The sequence below is a fragment of the Narcine bancroftii genome, chromosome 4, assembly GCF_036971445.1.
Source record: "Narcine bancroftii isolate sNarBan1 chromosome 4, sNarBan1.hap1, whole genome shotgun sequence".
Lineage (NCBI taxonomy): Eukaryota > Metazoa > Chordata > Chondrichthyes > Torpediniformes > Narcinidae > Narcine > Narcine bancroftii.
The window spans coordinates 254,132,550-254,150,151 of record NC_091472.1 but is presented as its reverse complement, the minus strand read 5'-3'; the positions used below and the strand labels follow the sequence as shown (position 1 = coordinate 254,150,151).

The 17,602-nt window shown below is 42.0% G+C and overlaps 1 long non-coding RNA gene across 1 annotated transcript in view; it reads left to right on the top strand.

Annotated features, from left to right (window-relative positions):
- Window positions 1–3,987: 3,987 nt before the first annotated feature.
- The window catches only part of LOC138760101 (uncharacterized), a 43,149-nt gene continuing 29,534 nt past the window's right edge, over window positions 3,988–17,602 (top strand). The window contains exon 1 of the long non-coding RNA XR_011355406.1: window positions 3,988–4,200. This is a non-coding gene — a long non-coding RNA (uncharacterized lncRNA). The remainder of the gene's footprint in view (window positions 4,201–17,602) is intronic.

The window sequence follows — 17,602 nt, the reverse complement described above, 5'->3', positions numbered from 1 at the left end:
TTGCAAAAGTGTTGACAATTTGCATAAACATGCTACACGTAACTCAATCATGCAGTTGGTTGAAACTCCCCATGTTCTCAGATCAAGCACAGGAAAGATTTTTGCAAGTGAAGGGACTTGGATTGAATTGGCTCATCATTCTTGGAGATGGCATGCATGGCAATGTTCAATGGCACGTCCTGTCATTGAAACCTAAATTACAATGACTAGGAAGAGCTGTGATAAATTCCGAGGTATGCACTGCAGAGCAGGAAATGTTGGTGGAAGGAGTAAAGGAGTAACAATTAGCCAGTCAAGTTCAAGTCCCTTTGTTGGAACTGGGGAAAGAGAGAAAATAATTTGGAGCTGCAGAGAGGATGGGAGGTAGAGAAAAATTCTGATGTGCAGTTTGTGTTCCCTTGGCGATAATCTGCAAACTAAACGTTGCTTCATTTGCAGCTTATCCACTAGGCAATCCTGTCTTTGTGTCATTAGAGATGATCTCTGTTCTGACTGTCTTTCTCACGCTCCCTGCAGGATGATACAAACCAGTGATTTTTCTCTTTCCCAGTTCTGACAAGCCATCTTTAATCTGAGACATTAACCTGAGCTGTCTTTCCACAGATGCTGCTTGAGCTGCTGAGGGCATCCAGCATTTTTCAGATTGTCAGCCCAACTTAATTCATTATCCATGTCTTTTATACACACAGTTTCAATGGCTGACTGAGAACATCGTTATAATGCAAGGCGAGATATAAACTATTAAGCTACTTAATGTAGAGAACAGAAGTCATGACTGGATTTGCTGACTTCCGCAGTCCAAAGTGATCACAGATTTATGTAAAATAATAGTAAGCTCTCGATGTCCACATTATTCAATGGCTTGCTTTATTTAAATTAAATTTCAATCTCCATTCTTGCAACTTAACTTTTGACCTGATGTGTTGCTTTCTTTGGTTGGTTTTCACAATGGCCATTTATTCAGACTTTAAGGAGAAGCTTTTAATACCCAAATGAGCAAATCTGAATAATATGAGCCTGTCTCACAAAAGTCAGTCATGGTTTTCTCTAAGTCAACTGCCTTTTCCTGCTTTTACTCTGTTCCTCTTGATACAATTGCCAATGAAAATGTGAACGCTGAGCTGCATTGATCTGCATTTTCAGAATGTGACCCAACACTTGTGATGCACCATCAATTACCACAAATGACGAAGGTTCTAAAACTGAAAGACTTTCATTAACTATAAACTGGAGGAACAACCAACCGATCATGACAGGATGAATGGGGAGCATTGGTAGGATTGGTCTCGGGGGGGACTTCTCCAGCGGGCAGCAGCCAATCATAGTATAACAGTGGTCCACCACAAATAGGTATTTCAGTGCCAGAGAATCGTACACTTGTACAGCTCAGGAATAGGCCCTTTGTCCCACTCAGTTTGTGCTGGCATCGTACCATCACATTTACTTGGTCCATCACTTTCTATGCTGTGGTGTTTCAAATACTCATGAGTTTTGTGAGAGTACCTGCCTCCTCCACCTCCCTAGGCAGTGACTTCCAGGTTCAATCAATCTCTGAGGGGAAAGAAAACTTCCTCAAATCCCCTCCTTATCTCTGAGCCCTAACCTATTCTTTGTGATCATAGGTTTTCCTTAAGCAGAGCTATATTTCTCATCTCTATCCTTATTTATGCCACTCCTAATTTCTGTATTCCTTGGAGTTCAAGAAGATGAGGATGAGGAGTGATGACGTTCAAACATACAGTGCCTTTATTTGCTGGCATATAAGACAGTACTTGAACATTAAAAATGACACCCCAAAAGCAGGGTCATCTTATACACCGAGAATAAAATCTAAACCTTGACGTCAAAGTCTCAGTGCTCCCCTGTGCCAAGAATCAAATACAAACCTTAACAGAGATATCTCAGAACTCCCCCACGGGGTCCATCTGCCCAGTCCAACTGCCATCGGCTCTGTACTTACTTTAAACAGCCCGTTAAAGGAGCCAACAGTGGTTTATTTTAAAATATGCTAGTAAAATTCAAACCTTTACTGGGTAATTTGCTCTTAAAATATTGTGACACCATCACTCCACTGGTCAGTGGGATGGTCGGTAAAGGACTATTGGTACAATAAGACTTAGGGTAGTCTGAAGCAGCGAGTATAGCTCAAAACCTGTTTTAGGTGGAAGTTTGGGTCATCTTGTACGCCGGCATATATGGTATTCACTAGTGGGAGAGCCACAAACAAGTAGTTGCAAAATAAGGGGTGAGTAATTTAAAACTGAGGTAAACAAATAAAATATGCAGATGCTGATTCCAGGGATTTCTGCCAAGCAGCTAAGGGCTGAAGTGGATGCTGCATGACTTATTGAGTTTCTCCGGTACTTTTGGGCACTAATTTAAAACTAAGAATAGATAAATTTGGTTTTTAAAATTTTTTTTTAAACTTAGAATTACAGCATAGTGACAGGCCCTTCTGGCCTATGTGCCCATGTTTCCCAAATACACTTTTTTCTTTGGCTTGGCTTCGCGGACGAAGATTTATGGAGGGGGTAAAATACACTAATTAGCCCACAAACACAGTAAATATTTTGGAAAATGAGAGGAAATGGGAGCACCCAGAGGAATCACACACAGACATGTGGAGACCATACAAACTCCTTACAGACAGTGAATCCAGGTCGTTGGTGCTGTAATAGTGTGGCACTAACCATGACATGAATGGTGCTGCTCTTCTTCTTTGAGCGGGGAGAACCTCTGGAATTATCTGCCTCTGAGAGAGGTGGAGGCCAAGTTATCGGATACATTTAATGTGGACAAAGGTAAATATTTGAAATATTGAGGGCTATAGGAAATGGCTCAGAGGAGGAGTTGTAAGACAGGGCAGATGCAGTGCTCAAGGAAGTAAAACTAGGGGACAAACTCAGGATTCTGGAGAATAGATTATGACTTAATGGAAAGCGACTGCCTCTCCTGGAGAGAAGTGAATCCGTGGGATTTTCTGCCCATGGAAGCTTCGAATGCAGTCTTATTCAATTTATTGAAGACATGGGTGGATTAATTTTTGAAGAGTCGGGAGTTGAAGGTTATGTGGAACAGACCAGGTAGTGAAGCTGAGTCCAGAACCAGATCAGCCAGGTCTTTCTAGTGTGATGGAGCAGGCTCAATGGGCCAGATGGGCAACTCTTCCTTCTATTTCTTGTGTTCTATTTTCTACCCCTGTCCTTATTTCCTTATTCTTCTTCAGTGTAAATAGCTGACTCAACCCTGCCACATCTTTTTCAAGAAAGAGAATCATATTCACTGTCCTCCAGCTATCTGGAACCTTTTCTGCATCCAGTGCAGATGTAAACATTTCTGTTGAGCCCCAGAATTTTCCCCCTTTGCCTCCCACAATAGCTTTGGGTATATCCTATCAGGCCCTGCTGACTTATCCAACTTCCACCTAATATCTCCTCATTTCTGATGGTAATTGGTTCTAGAATTTTGCTTTGTCCTCCAGCTATAATGTTTCTACTGATGAGAAGTATTCCCTTATGACAATATTGAACCCACCAGCTCCTCACACAATTTGCCACTTGGCTTCTAACTGGTCATACTCTCTCCATAATCATCTACTTAGTTCTAAAATTCTCTGCGATTTTTCTTAATCTTGCTTGTCAGTGCCACTTCCTCTTTTTACCAATCTAATTATTTTTATGTATTTCTCTACACTTTCTCAACTCTAATAGGGCTTCTCCTATTTTCAATTTGCTCAACCTGCAATAAAGCTAATTTTGTTTATAATTATTACTGCAAACTAGAGTTATGACTGTGGCTGAGTCAAGTTCAAGGTTCAAGTTTATTACCATCTGGCTGTACATATGCAACCAGTTGAAATTGCGTTTCTCCAGACCATGGTGCACACTTAATACATGACATAATAATCACATGGTATGCATAACAATATACAGTTACTTAAAATAAAAATGTATGAATATTTTGCAATAATTTCCTTGATTCAATTATCAGAGACAAGATTACAGGATACTGTTCATCAATCTCACATCCTGCGGGGAGAACCCATTTACCAGCAAGGCCGTCCTACCTGTGAAGATCCAGTACTTCCTTCCTGATGGTAGTAGGCTAAGATCCTGTGTGGTGGATGGTAGGGATCACAGATCATTTTTTGAGCCCTATTAAGCAATGGTCCTGGGAGTCTGGTGAATGTCATCAAAAGAGGTAAGGGACACCCCAGTAATCTTCTCTGCCATTTTAATGATCCTCTGTAGAGACCTATGGTCCAATGCCTTGCAGCCACCATGTGATGCAGCCAGGCAAGATGCTCTCAATTCTGCTCCTGTAAAATCTTGTCAAGATGGGGGCTGGTCACATTGCCCTCCTCAAAAACCTTTGTCAGGAAGCTGCTGTGACTTCCTAACTAATGAGGAGGTGTTGTTGGTCCAGGATAGATTGTGAATTATATGTAGTCCAAGGAACTTTGTGGTCTCCTCTCTCTCCACGATGGAACTACTGATATGTAATGAAGAGTGGTTGACCTTTGTCCTCTTGACGAAGTTGCCTTCTTTGTCTTGTTTTTTTTCCCACACAATTTGTTAAGTCACCCAACCTCCTCAATGTAAACCTGGAGGCCATTTACTGTCTGTTCTAGGAATCATGACTGGTGTTGCCTTCTTGCTCAAGAGGAAACAATTGAAAATAAGCAGTTGCCAAGGTTTGTGGGAAAAGAGAACTGGAAATTGGGAGAGCTGACTGGGCCTGGGGAAGGAGCTGTAGGACGTAACTGGGGGTTTTAGGGAGGGAAGTGAAATTGGGGTGGGGGGGGTCAAGCTTTGATCACTAGGAAATCATTAGGGTTTTCGGGGGAGGGGGGGTTGGCATTTTGAGACCTGCACAAGGAGAATATCCAAGCTTGAAACAAAATAAAGGGGAAAAGCCTGAGTTGGAATCTTGGTGTTGGGCTGAATCTGTTCCTGGAGGCCTCTTTAAGAAGGCATAACTGCAGAAATAACATTTCCATGAAAGTATGGTTGATGAGGAATGAGCAACAACAGTCATTACTCAGAACAAAGTGGTTTAATTTTGACAGAAATTAAAGGAAACTGCAGTGACTTGTGAGTGCAGTTCCAGCACACGAAACAACCTCCACTCTTTCAATTGACATCACCTATTCCTCTTGCTGTCTTGGAAAAGCTGCCGACATATTAAAGGGCCCATTACACCCCAGTCACTGTCTTCCATTGGGCAGAAAATAATTGAGCCTTAAGACACATATCAAAGACAGTTTCTTTCCTGCTGTTATCTGTCTCTTAAATGTTCTCATGGTAAAAGACAATATCCTTGCATTATTTTATCTGTATTCCTAGACTTTGTCTTTGTAACATTAAACCCTGCACCCTTTGATATACTGTATCACTGCACCCTGCACTTTTGTTGCATTTTTGCACCACTTGGGTACTTAAGTGTTAGTTAACTTGCCTAGATAGCAGACAAAACAAAGCATGAGATCAATAACAATTACAAATATTAATTTGAAGTTATGCAAAATGTTTATCTGTTTTATCAACAAATTAAAGTTAGGTAAAGCTGCATCTACAAAGTTTGGTTTATTGGATTAATAAAATAATAATTCAGAATATCGCCCCCATGCTTCCTTGAAGATGACACATTTTGAAATTAGGAAATTCTAGAATCTGGAAAGTGTTGTCTAGAGCATGGAAATGGTTAGAATTGTGCTCCATCTTGAAAATGTGCAGGATTTGACAAAAAAAAAGTATTATATACCCAAATTACTTGGCTTGTTTTCTCTATGAGAATGTTCATTGAACAGCATTCACAATATTTCGAGCATTCTGGATTCCCATTGCCCTTTGCTCTAACTTGTATATTCCCGCCTGCACTCAATGGATATCTTGGAAGAGGAATAAACTTTTAAGCAAATCATTCCTGTGGAGCAAAGCCAAACTCATGCAGTACTGTGGCACAGCTGGTAGAGTTGAAGGCTTTCAGCTCTGATGACCAGGGCTCAATCCTGACATCAGATGCAATCTGTAAGGAGTTTGCATGTTTTGCTTATGGGTGCCCCTGTTTCCTTCCATGTCACAAAGATGTGCGGGCTGGTAGATAGATTAATTAATTAGTTGCTAAAAATTGCTCCTTGTGTAGGTGCATGCTCAAATTTGGAGAGTTTGTGGGAATGTGGGGAGAATGGATTGCAGGAAAAATTAGAGGTGGTGATGGGATTGCTTTGAGAGCTAGTATAAACCCGTGCCAAAATTCCCTCCTATGTCCTGAGGAAATGTAAGGTGCTTTTATATATTAAAAAAAAGAATTGCGGCTGTAAAGGCAGATATTCTCCACCCTCACATCGCTGAACTTATCTCCATAAATCCTCCTAGCACGCCTCCAAGACACTGAATCCAATCCTTCCTCAGGCTGGTTGCACAGGTAGAGTGGAGCGCTCTGCTTTACTCCATAAATGCACTGCTGCTGCAAGCATCTGTCTAGGGGTGGGTTGATGATGTCGCAATGACACCATCAGCTCACGACTCGTGACCCAGTCATTGTAGCAGTAACACCGCATAAATGCTGGAGGCCGGAGTTTGTCGCCATTGCCGGAGGGGCAGTGCCGGGCAGAATAAAGATCAATGGTGGTCTTCGTTACCCTTAATCCCCCATGCAGCTGGAACTGCTCTGCATTCCCGGAGGACACAAAGAGGTGCCGCTCTTCATAAAAGTGACACTGCAGCAGCCTTTGAGGCCGTATCTATAAAAAGGTAAGTGCACATTTTTCTCTACAAATGGAGCCGGCCTCAAAGTGGCGCCCCTCCTTAAAAACACCATAGAAACTCCAAGCAACTATACATTTACATGAAACACATAAAGTAACATATCACAAGAGAAAAAATAATCATTATGCAATTATAGATAAATATTCACATTGGCAATAGTTCAAAAAAATGCCGTTTCAATAGTGCAGAGATCTTTGTCCCAGAACAGCTTATAGTTAGGATAGAAGAGGAGGTTCAAGAGCCTGATAACTTGGGGAAAAATGTTTTGAACCTAGATGTGCTGGACTTAATCAGGTGATAATGATTCTTTATGATGTTGGCTGCTTTCTTGTGTCCATGCTCATGATAATGTAAACATCTGTCGGTAACTATGCTGCCCAGATTACCAGATGTGCTGGTGCATAACATGCAGTAAGTGAACAGGTTATTGCGTTTTTGTCTTGTATTCTTTAATTGCTGTCACTTTGCAATATTTATTTCCATCCCTAATTGTCCTTGAACTGCTTGACTTGCTAGACCACTTTTGGGAAGGATAGTCAACGAGCCTGCCGTTACACAAGGCCAGGCTGGGTATGGGTGCAGATCACTTACTTCAAGGAACTTTGGAACCAGATGAATTTGCGAGAAGTCATTAGTATCCTGGCCATCATTATTGATATTTTTAGTCCATATTATTTCACCAACTGAAATTAAATTCCTCAGCTGTGATGATGTTATTGTGTGTCTGGATCATTAGTTCATGTAGTTCATGTAACTGGGTAACTAGACAAGCAACAACCATTATGCTACCATAACCCAACATATAATTTACATGGTGTTTTCTTACATATACTATTTACATTGTACGTTTATGTTGGTTGAACATGTTAAACGTGGATTGTTGATTGTTTGTTAATATTTTTAATTTAAAAAAATTAGACATACGGTAACAGGCCCTCTTGGCCCACAGGCCCATGCTGCTCAATCACACCCAATTGACCTACAAACCCCAGTACATTTTGGAGGGTGGGAGGAGACGAGAGCCCCTGAAGGAAACACACACAGACATGGGAAGAACTCCTTACAGACAACACGGGATTGGAAGCCTGGTCCTGATCACTGACACTTGAACAACATTGCACTAAGTGCTACACTAACCATGCAGACATTTTTTTTTAAATCTGGAGATTTGACTATTTCGGAAGTGAAACTTGTGTATGTGGATGTGTCAAAGACATTTTCCTCCTTCTGTTCGCACCCTTTCATAGTTTTAGACCAGTGTTTTCAAATTGCCCCCCTAAACTCGCATTCCATCTTGAGTAATCCCCATGCCATAAGTGTTCTGTGATTAGTAAGGGATTGCTTAAGGTGGTATGTGTGTGGAAAGAAAAAGGTTTGAAAACCACTGTTTTAATCACATCTAATTGACTTGTTATGTGCACAGTTTCAGAACTCCAAAGGAAATGGGCCAATGACCATTTGTCTCAAACAAAATATTTCAATAACAATTGGGTCTAGAGCAGTGGTTCTCAGCCTTCCCTTTCCACTCACATACCATCTTAAGCAATCCCTTAGCAATCACACAGCTCTTATGGCATTGGGATTACTTAAGGTAGAATGTGAGTTTAGGAGTACAGTTTGAAAGCCACTGCTTTGGAGCTTTCTACTCAAAAGTGGGCTAGCTTGTTCAATCTGGTCTCACATTTCACAATTAGTGAAAAGATGCAGCATTCACTAGAAGATTGGAGGAAAACTCCAGGCAAACCAGAGCAGAAGGAGTGATGCACTGTCAGTGAAGCTATCCTGAAAGTGGCACATCAAAACATTTAACCCATCAGTGGAGCTTTTACAGGGTATTTCAAAGATGGGCAATGGAGTTCTGCTTGATGCTCAGGCATATCAATCTGTGTTAACAAACAGCACCAAATGAGATTATCTGGTCATCATGCTGTACCTTGTACCATACTATGGACAAATTGTCTGCCACAGTTCATTCATTACAACAGTGCCAGCCACTTCATTCTGAGCTCTGAGAGGAGGCTTCCAGACAAACAGAGGAAAAGAATTAAGGACTTAAGTAAAGAAATATTCTCACTGAGTTTTAGACATCTCTGGCTTTTCAATGTGGATGAGGAACATTCAGGATGATATTGGGAACATAGATTCTATGCATTGGGAGCTCACAGAATTCCTTGCTTAAGTAGCAGAACCAGTAGTGTCCTCAAAAGCCAATGAGGCACCTCATGCCCCAACTGTAGAAGACTACACTTCCCACATTGTCCTCATTGGTAGCTCAATAACCTACTCAACCAGAGTGGATGCAAGTCATCCTCAATCTTTAGGGATTGCTTAAGAAGACAGCAGTGATACAAGATCAGTGCTTTAGGATTCCTGAGATTGTGGTCAGGACTGTTAGAATGTTCGTCATACTTAGTGCCACAACAATACTTGACACAATGAATATTATCCCGCCACGGTTGGTTGAGGGAATTTGAAATTTAAATTTCCTCCCTTCCTCCCCCTCCTCCTCCCAGAGGAATGATTGAGAATGTTCCTTCCTTTTATAAAACTTTAAAATTAAAAATTATTTTGCTCCACTCTTCCAAAAGCAGCAGGCCACTTTCTACAGGTAAGGATGTTTTAATTTGACTGAACTGATCAGGTCATCTGGCACTAGTTTCTGGTTAGTTCTGGAGGTGATAGATGTGGTAATCAATACCACTTCCCCTTCCATCCACAGCATACAAAATAATTTCCTGTGGCACTTTCCCAAAAGACACTCAGCATTTTTCTCTCCTTTGCGGCATCTCAGGCAGCAGAATTTGTGTGTTAGATTTGAGTGGACTTTTCTTTATTAGCTACTTCCCATATTTTCCTGTTCCTCTGGTGTATAGATCAGGGATCTCTCACAAGGTAACAGAATTGAAAGTGTCATAAAGACTGATGGGCCAGTTATTACATGTAACAGGAGTCACTTAGTCTAGCAAAATGTTAATACTCCCCCCTCCCACCCCCCCACCCCCCGCGCCCCCCCCCCCCCCGCGCCAACTTGCTATTCGAGCCTTTGGTTAATCTGGCCTCTTCAAAATTACATTTCCAATTCCTCATTGTAATACTCCTGCATTACATGGCAGCTGACCAAATCCAGGAGGGTGATACAGCTGTACAATTAGGAAGCAATGACCCTAGGAGCTATCAGGTTAGATCAGATTGAAAACTCCTGGCTTTATATTTATCTCTACAGCCCCAGTGACTCGGGTTTATATCAGGTGTTGTCTGTAAAGAGTTTGTATGTTCTCCCTGTGTCTGCAAAGGTTTCCCCCGGGTTCTCTAGATTCTTCCCACATTCCAAAGATGTACAGGGTTAGTAGGTTAATTTGATGCTTGGCTGCATTTTGGCTCCATGGGCACATGGGTTAGAAGGGTCTGTTATGCTGCATCTCTAAATCAAACAAACACTAAACTCTTGGGATGGGGATGGGGGGGGGGGGGGCGGGAAAGCACCACTTTTCCTAGGGCTGAGCATCTCCTCTCTTCCAAAAACTCTTGAATTCCTGAAAACATTGTGTTATTTTCTCCACCCTATATTGCTCCCACAAGGCTGAAGAGTCCTAGTTTATTAATTTGTTTCCAAAGATTTTTGTTACAGCACTAAGGATTACTAAGCCCTTTTCACATCACCAACCCTCCTAGGAGGTGGGTAAACTTATTGGGCATACAGTACACGATAAGCCATTCACATTGGATCATGATTTACCTGGTTCATCTGGATCCCTTGAATCTAAGGGGAGCCTCACCTCCAGCAATGATGTCATGAGTGACGTATTATGTACTCACAGGGCAGTGAAATCATAGTGGGAATAAAGTACATTTGCACTGAATGTCACTTAGTCCATGGGGAAAAATCCGCACAATTTGCTAAGACATACGGCTCAATGTTTAAAAGACTGTGGGGAAAATCTACAGCAGTGGGCTTCAGACTGTTCAAACTTGGGACAAACTCACAGCTCAGCTTATCACTATTCCCTAAACATTAGAGTATAACAACATTAGAGTATAATACATTGCATTGTATTAGGTATTATAATTAATCTTGAGATGATTTAAAGCACAGGTATGCGCTGACAGCTCCACCGGCCGTGCACTGACAGCCCCACTGACTGCACAACTGACTGCACAGTTATATTTCACCATGTGACCAGCCACGCTCTGACAGTCCTGCTGACTGTACAGTTATATTTCACAGCGCAGCCAGCCATGTTCTGACAACCCCGCTGTGAAATATAACTGAGCAGTCGGCGGGACTGTCAAAGGGCGGCTGGTGGGGCTGTCAGCACGTGGCCCGTAGAGCTGTCAGTGCATACCTGAGCTTTAAATCATTTCAAGATCACTTATTATACTAACAGACTGACGCAAGCATGCAGGCACTAATGTCACTAATGATACCCAGTAATTCACGTAGACTATTCACACCACCATTAGCCTCTTTCACACCACCAAGTACATGTGGGTTGTACTGGCCAAATTAGGGGGTCTGAAGCAGGTAATTTGGCAGTGTGAAAGGTTCCAACTGGATAGGGTGAGTAAAAATCAACTGGGTTCTGACTCTTGGTGGGGGCAAGTGTCAGAGCTTGTGGTGGTACATCATTGGCCTACTGCAGGGGACGACCTCCGTACCTGTAGGAGTATACCACCGGCCTACTGCAGGGGGCAACCTCTGTCCTTGCAGGAGTGTACCGCCGGCCTACTGCAGGGGGCAACCTCTGTACCTGCAGGAGTGTAAGGGGGACAGGACAACATCCGGCCAGCTGTCAATCAGTCAGCCTGAATGGATCAAGCCCCATCTGGTCGGGTGTCAATCACCCTCTGGGAGATAAGCCTGCGCCGGCCTCCGAAGTCTCACTCAGAGTTATTGCGGCTACAGCCAGCCTGGCTCTGTGGAAGTCTTTGTGGATTAAAGCCTGTTGTACAGTCTTTACTTTGTGTGTGTCTGGTTCTGTCTTAACAGTGCACCACAGAGCTCAGCTGAGTTAACTCGTCAATCACTCAGTGGTGGTGTGAATGATCTACTCGAATTACTGGGTACCGTTAGTGCCTGTGTGCTTGCATCATTCTATCAGAGCGTGTCCAGCCACGCCGTGAAATATAACGATACAAAGCGCAGCTGGCTGGGCTATTAGCATGTACATGTTCTTTAATTTATCACAAGATTACTTTTAATACCTAATACAATGTAATGCTATGTACATAGTTGTTATACTCTGTTGTTTCAGGAATAATGACAAGCTGTTCTGTGGGTTTGTCCTCAGTTTGAACAGTCTGAAGCCCATTGTGGTAGATTTTCCCACAGTCTTTTATACATTGAGTGCGCATGTGGTTTATTCCCGCTACAATTTCACTGACTTGCGAGTACATAAATTCATCACTTGTGATGTCATTCTGGAGGCGAGAACCCCCCCCCCCCCACTTAAAATTCTGGGTTCTTGATGAACCAGGTAAGTCATGGCGCAGTGGGAAAGGCTCCCTGGGTACAGTAGGCCCAATAAGTTTACCCACTTCCTAGCAAGGTTGGTAGTGTAAAAGGGGTGATTAACGAGTTAACTCAGCCGGGCACTGATGCTTCCCTCTCTCCCCCCCGCCATCCCCTCCTCCCCCCACCAAGAGTCAGAACTCGGTTGATTTTTACTCGCCCTGACCTTTCACACTGCCAGATTACCCACTATGGACCTGCTAAATTAGCTGGTTCAACTCGCTTTATTTGGCAATGTGAAAGGGGCTAAAAGCTATTGAGAAATGGAATTGCTACTCCATGTGTGGTCCCGACAAACCACTGTATGGCTTCACCATGACTTTTATAAATTTGTGTAATATAACCTAGGTTTTCCTTTGTTTATGGTTTAAATTTCCATTTGAGTGCAGAGTAGTGAATACCCAGGTCTCTGCCACCAGAATTGCTTAAATTTCTTGTTATCTTTAAAATGAAGCGGCATACAATTCTCCACCCGAAGTCTGTCCTATTGAAACACACAAACCTAGTACCTGTCAAATTTAACCGAACTTGGCCATCCCTCTGCATCACCCCTGTACTTACCCTATCTATAACTAGCAATTCACCCCATTCCCTTCACAAAAACACAAAGAGCCAATGGTTTCCTTCGTTATCTCATCTTGAAAATAGGCAGAACAATATGAGAACTTTGAAACCAGGGATAGGAAAATCCTGTTAAACAGGAACATTTGCAGACGCTGGGATTGTGGTGCAATACCGAAACGTGCTGGAGAAAATCAGCATCTATAGGAAGTTAACCCTTTGTTAACCAAAGTTTCAGGCCTGAGTCACTTGTCAACCTATGAGCCTGCATTTATTGGCAGCCTTTCAAAACCCGAGGCCATCCAAAAACCTACATTCATAGGCAAGGTGAGGAGGTGAATTTACACGTACCCTGATATCACAAACACCAGCAATATAAACAAGTAACCTTTTTGTTTTCTTTCATGCATGAAAGTTTCCCAGGACAAATATGTGGTGTGTTATTTCATTATCAGGAAATAATGAGGATAGAATTTTGTTGGATAAACTTTTATTCCTTCACACAAATGATGAATTTGAAGATCTCTGATAAATTTTCAGGGTCAATGCTATTGTTACATATGGAGGGAGGGAGTTACAGGCCAGTTATTTTAAATTTGATTATGGGTATATAGCTGAAATCAATTCTGAGGGACAATATAAACCTTCATTTGTAAAGACAAGATAATTGGACACAGTCTGCTTGAATTTGAAAGAAAATTGTGTATAACTAATTTGACTGACTATTATGAGGAAATGACAGGAAGAGTCAATAAGAGCAGTGCATTCGGTGTGATCGATGTCCTGCATGGCAGGTTAATAAAAAAGCCAAAGCTAATGTAATTCAATGGAGAATAGCAAATGGATCCAAACTGGCTCACTGGCAGGAAGCAAAGGATAATGGCTTATGTGTGTTTTTGTGACTTGTTATCAGTAAGGTTCCAATAAGCTTAATATTCATTTCCTTGGCTTCTTTAATGGATATTAATGGCTAAGACTTAAATGGTTTGCAGTTGATTCAAAAGTGGCTGTGTGATTAATATTGAGGAGTAGAGTTTTAGACTGCAATAATTGTTTTGGTGTTTGTGATCAATTCAATAGAATAATGGTGTGGATCACAATTCCGGGAAGCCTATGGAAATGCCTCAAAGGAAGGAAATCCACAATAAATGGGAGGGTCCAGAATGGATACAATATGGAGAACCAAAAGGACCTTGGTGAATTGAAAGCTGGCAGGACAGATGCATAATGGAAGTAAAAAGGCACATCAGATACTTTTAATTATTTGGTTCATAGTAAAATAATGGTTATTTTGTTTCAAATAAGTGGCTTATACTTAATTAGATGAGTTATGATAAAGAGATTTGTGGATGATTTAAAATTGGCTGTGTGGTTATTATGGCCCTATCTTGTTATGCCAGAACTGTAAACAATACTGTTTAGGCACTGATTTAGTCGTGCAAAAAGTGGTGGTCACCATGTTATAAGATGTTAGTGGGCTGGTGAAAGTGCAGAGAGATTTATATCTCTGTAGAAAGATTTGTTAGACTTTTAACATCGAGATTGAGTTGTAGAAAATTATGAATGCTCCTATGATTAAAATTATCTATTTCCCCTTGATGTAAAAACACAAAATACTGGAGAAGCTCTGCAGGTCAGTGTCCTTTATGTAGCAAAGGTAAAGATACATAACCGACATTTTGTGCTTGAGCCCTTCATCAAAGAATGAGAAAATGCTGGCAGGCATCTGAATTAAAGATTGGGGTTGGGAGAAGGGGGTTGCAAAGTCAGGAGATGATAGGTGGAGAAAGGAAGGTGGGGATAGCAGCAATGGGGGGGGGGAGGAGGGATGGCTGAGCGGGTGGAAGAACTGGAAAGTCAAGAAATGGGGAGGAGAAAGAAAAGGCGAATAGGTTTAATGGGAAGCTGTAAAGTCAATGTTCATGCCATCTGGCTGGAGAGTGCCTAGACAGAAAATAAGGTCTTGTTCCTCCAATCTGCGGGTGGTCTGGATGGGATAGGGCACAAGGCCACAGACAGACATGTGGGCATGGGAATGTGACTCAGAATTGTAATGGGAGGTCACTGTTGCTGCAAATGGAGAGGAGGTGCTGAGCAAAGTGATCTCCCAATCTGCTACTGGTCTCTCCAATGTAGAGTACGCCACAAAGGGAGCACTGAATGCAGTAAATAAGTCCTCTGGATGTACAAGTGAAGTATTGCTTCCATGAAAGGCCTATCTGGGGCCCTGGACCATGGTGAGGGAGGAGGTGTAGGTGCAAGTGTTCTGCCTCCAGTGGCCACAGGGTAAGGTGCCAGGGGTGCAATGTGTGTGGATGGATGAGTGGATGAGGGAATCATGGAAGGCAGAGAGGGGAGGAGAAGGAAAAATATGGGATCCTGTAGTGAGTTCTGGAAATACCAGCAGATAATGTGTTGGATATGGAGGCTGGTTGGGTGGTAGATGAGGTTGAGGGGGATTCTGTTTTTGTTGCATCTGAGGGCAGAAAGGGCCAGGGGAGATGAATGGGAAATGAAGGAGATGTGGGTGAGGCCTGAGTTGATGGTGGTGGAGGGGAAGCCACATTTGTTGAAGAAGGCAGTCATTTCAGAAGGTCTGGACTGGAAGACCTCACCTTGGGAACGGATGCGGTGGAGACAGAGAAATTGAAAAAAGGGGATAGAATTCTTGTGGGAGACAGGGTGTGAGGAAGTGTGGTCCAGGAAGTTTTGGGAGTTGGAGAGTTTGTAGTACATGTTGGTGGACTATTTCCCCTTGGTAGATGGTTCAAAAACTAGGGAGCAAAGGATCAGAAAGGAGAACAAAAAAGGATTTTTCATGTATAGAAGTTTTGAACTCATCAACTTAATGTGTAATTGGCAGAAACTCATCCTATTGATAAAATACTCATTGCGCTCGATAGGATTGGCTATCGATCTGTTTCTGGAAGTGGGATCAGGCTGCACAACTCTTTTTATGGGCTTCTTTCTGTGCCATAAATTTTCTGACCGTCTATTTTCAATGCCATAGTTCTAATGGCATGAATGACTTCAGATGTTAATACTACCATTGTTTTATCATCAGCTGATCTTAGCACTCCTACATTTTATTCGAAGCTTTCAAGTTTATATTTGCTTGTGTTTGTCTTTAGTGTGTGCAGCCACTAATTAAATCACTTTCCCAGGAACTTGATGTGGCTTTAAGGTGGTCTCTGGCTCATCGTTATTATTACATAGTCATCATTAAAAATGACAAAATCAAAATCAATTGTTCTTCATATGGAAGTACCTTGTTTTAACCAGCTCTCCTCTGACCCAGAACTGATTAGCATAGATTTAAGGTGCAAGTTTAGAGAGGGGATGAGGATTTTTTCACCCTATAATGTGTCGGGTTATATGATGTGTCCATAAATGCGTGGGTTTCACCTGAGTGCTCCGGTTCCCTTCCATGTTCCAAAGACGAACAGGGTAAGTGAGTTAATTGGTCATATAGGTGTAATTGGGTGGTGTGGACTCTTGGGTCAAAAGGACCGGTTACAATGCTGTATCTCTATGAAATCTGTGAAACTCCTTAGCAAATGGAATAGAAATGATATCTTAATGGAGTTAAACCAGATAAATCAGCATTTGCTGAGGCTTAATACATAAAAGTTCTGGAGCAATGCAGCAGGTCATGTAGTGTTCATGGGAAGCAAAGGTGTTTTGGGCCTGAACCTTCCATCAAGGTATAAGGAAAAAGCAGGCAGGTGGTTGAATCAAAAAAGTGAGGGAGAAGAAAAGAAGAAGCATGGGAAGGAGCACAGGCCAATAGGCAAGAGGTCATCAGCGGATATGTGTGAGAGGACAGACAATGAAAAAATAATGCTGAGAAGTGATGTGGGGGGGTGAATAACTCTCTCAATGGAGAGGGAATGGGGTAGGGAGCTGGAGGAAAGGGATAAGGAAAGAGAGAGGGAGGCAGGGGAGGAGCCGAACAGAAACTGGAGAAGTCATTGTTAATACCATCTGATTGGAGGGGGCCCAGGCAAAAAATGAGGAGTTGTTCATCCAATTTGCAGGTGGCCTGTTTTTGGTAGTGCATAAGGAAGTGGATTCCAACCAGTGGGCCTCAGCATTTTTCAGAGTGGGTCATGGAGACTTCCCAACTCACTGAGGCCAGGGTGGGTTTTGGAGCTCCCAGGATACCTTGGATGGGGTGGTGACCAGTGAGGTCATTTGGCCGTCTCTCAATATAAGCGGATTGGTGCTCGGCATTCAGTCAGAGTTCCTATTAGATCTCCACAAAAGACAGATTCAGACTGATTCAGAAGTGTGTGTTTTCTGTCTTCCTACTACTTGTTGTCCTTCACTTCAGTCAAGACTCAAGAGGTTACCATTTATAAGGTAAGACACATGAAATATTTCTCCTTAAAATTGGGTATAAATTATGTTTGCAAAAACTAACACTGAAGATTTGCCATGGATGGGATTGCGTGACTCTAGGATATGTTACAAGTTTACTTGGCTATTGTGAGCAAATAAATAACCTTTAATGTCCAAGTAAACATCTCGACACTATAGAAATAAATTAACGTAAACTAACAGACCATATATTCGTAACTTGCAATAAAATGAGTGTTTTCTTATGTTATTTGATGTGATTTATCACAATTTGGCCATTAATTTCCTTCAGAAATTAGTCTATTTTAGATATAACTATAATATTTTTGAAATAGACTAATTTTTTGAGAGAAATAATAATAATAAAAGCCTGATAACTGTACCTGTTATGTCAATAAACATT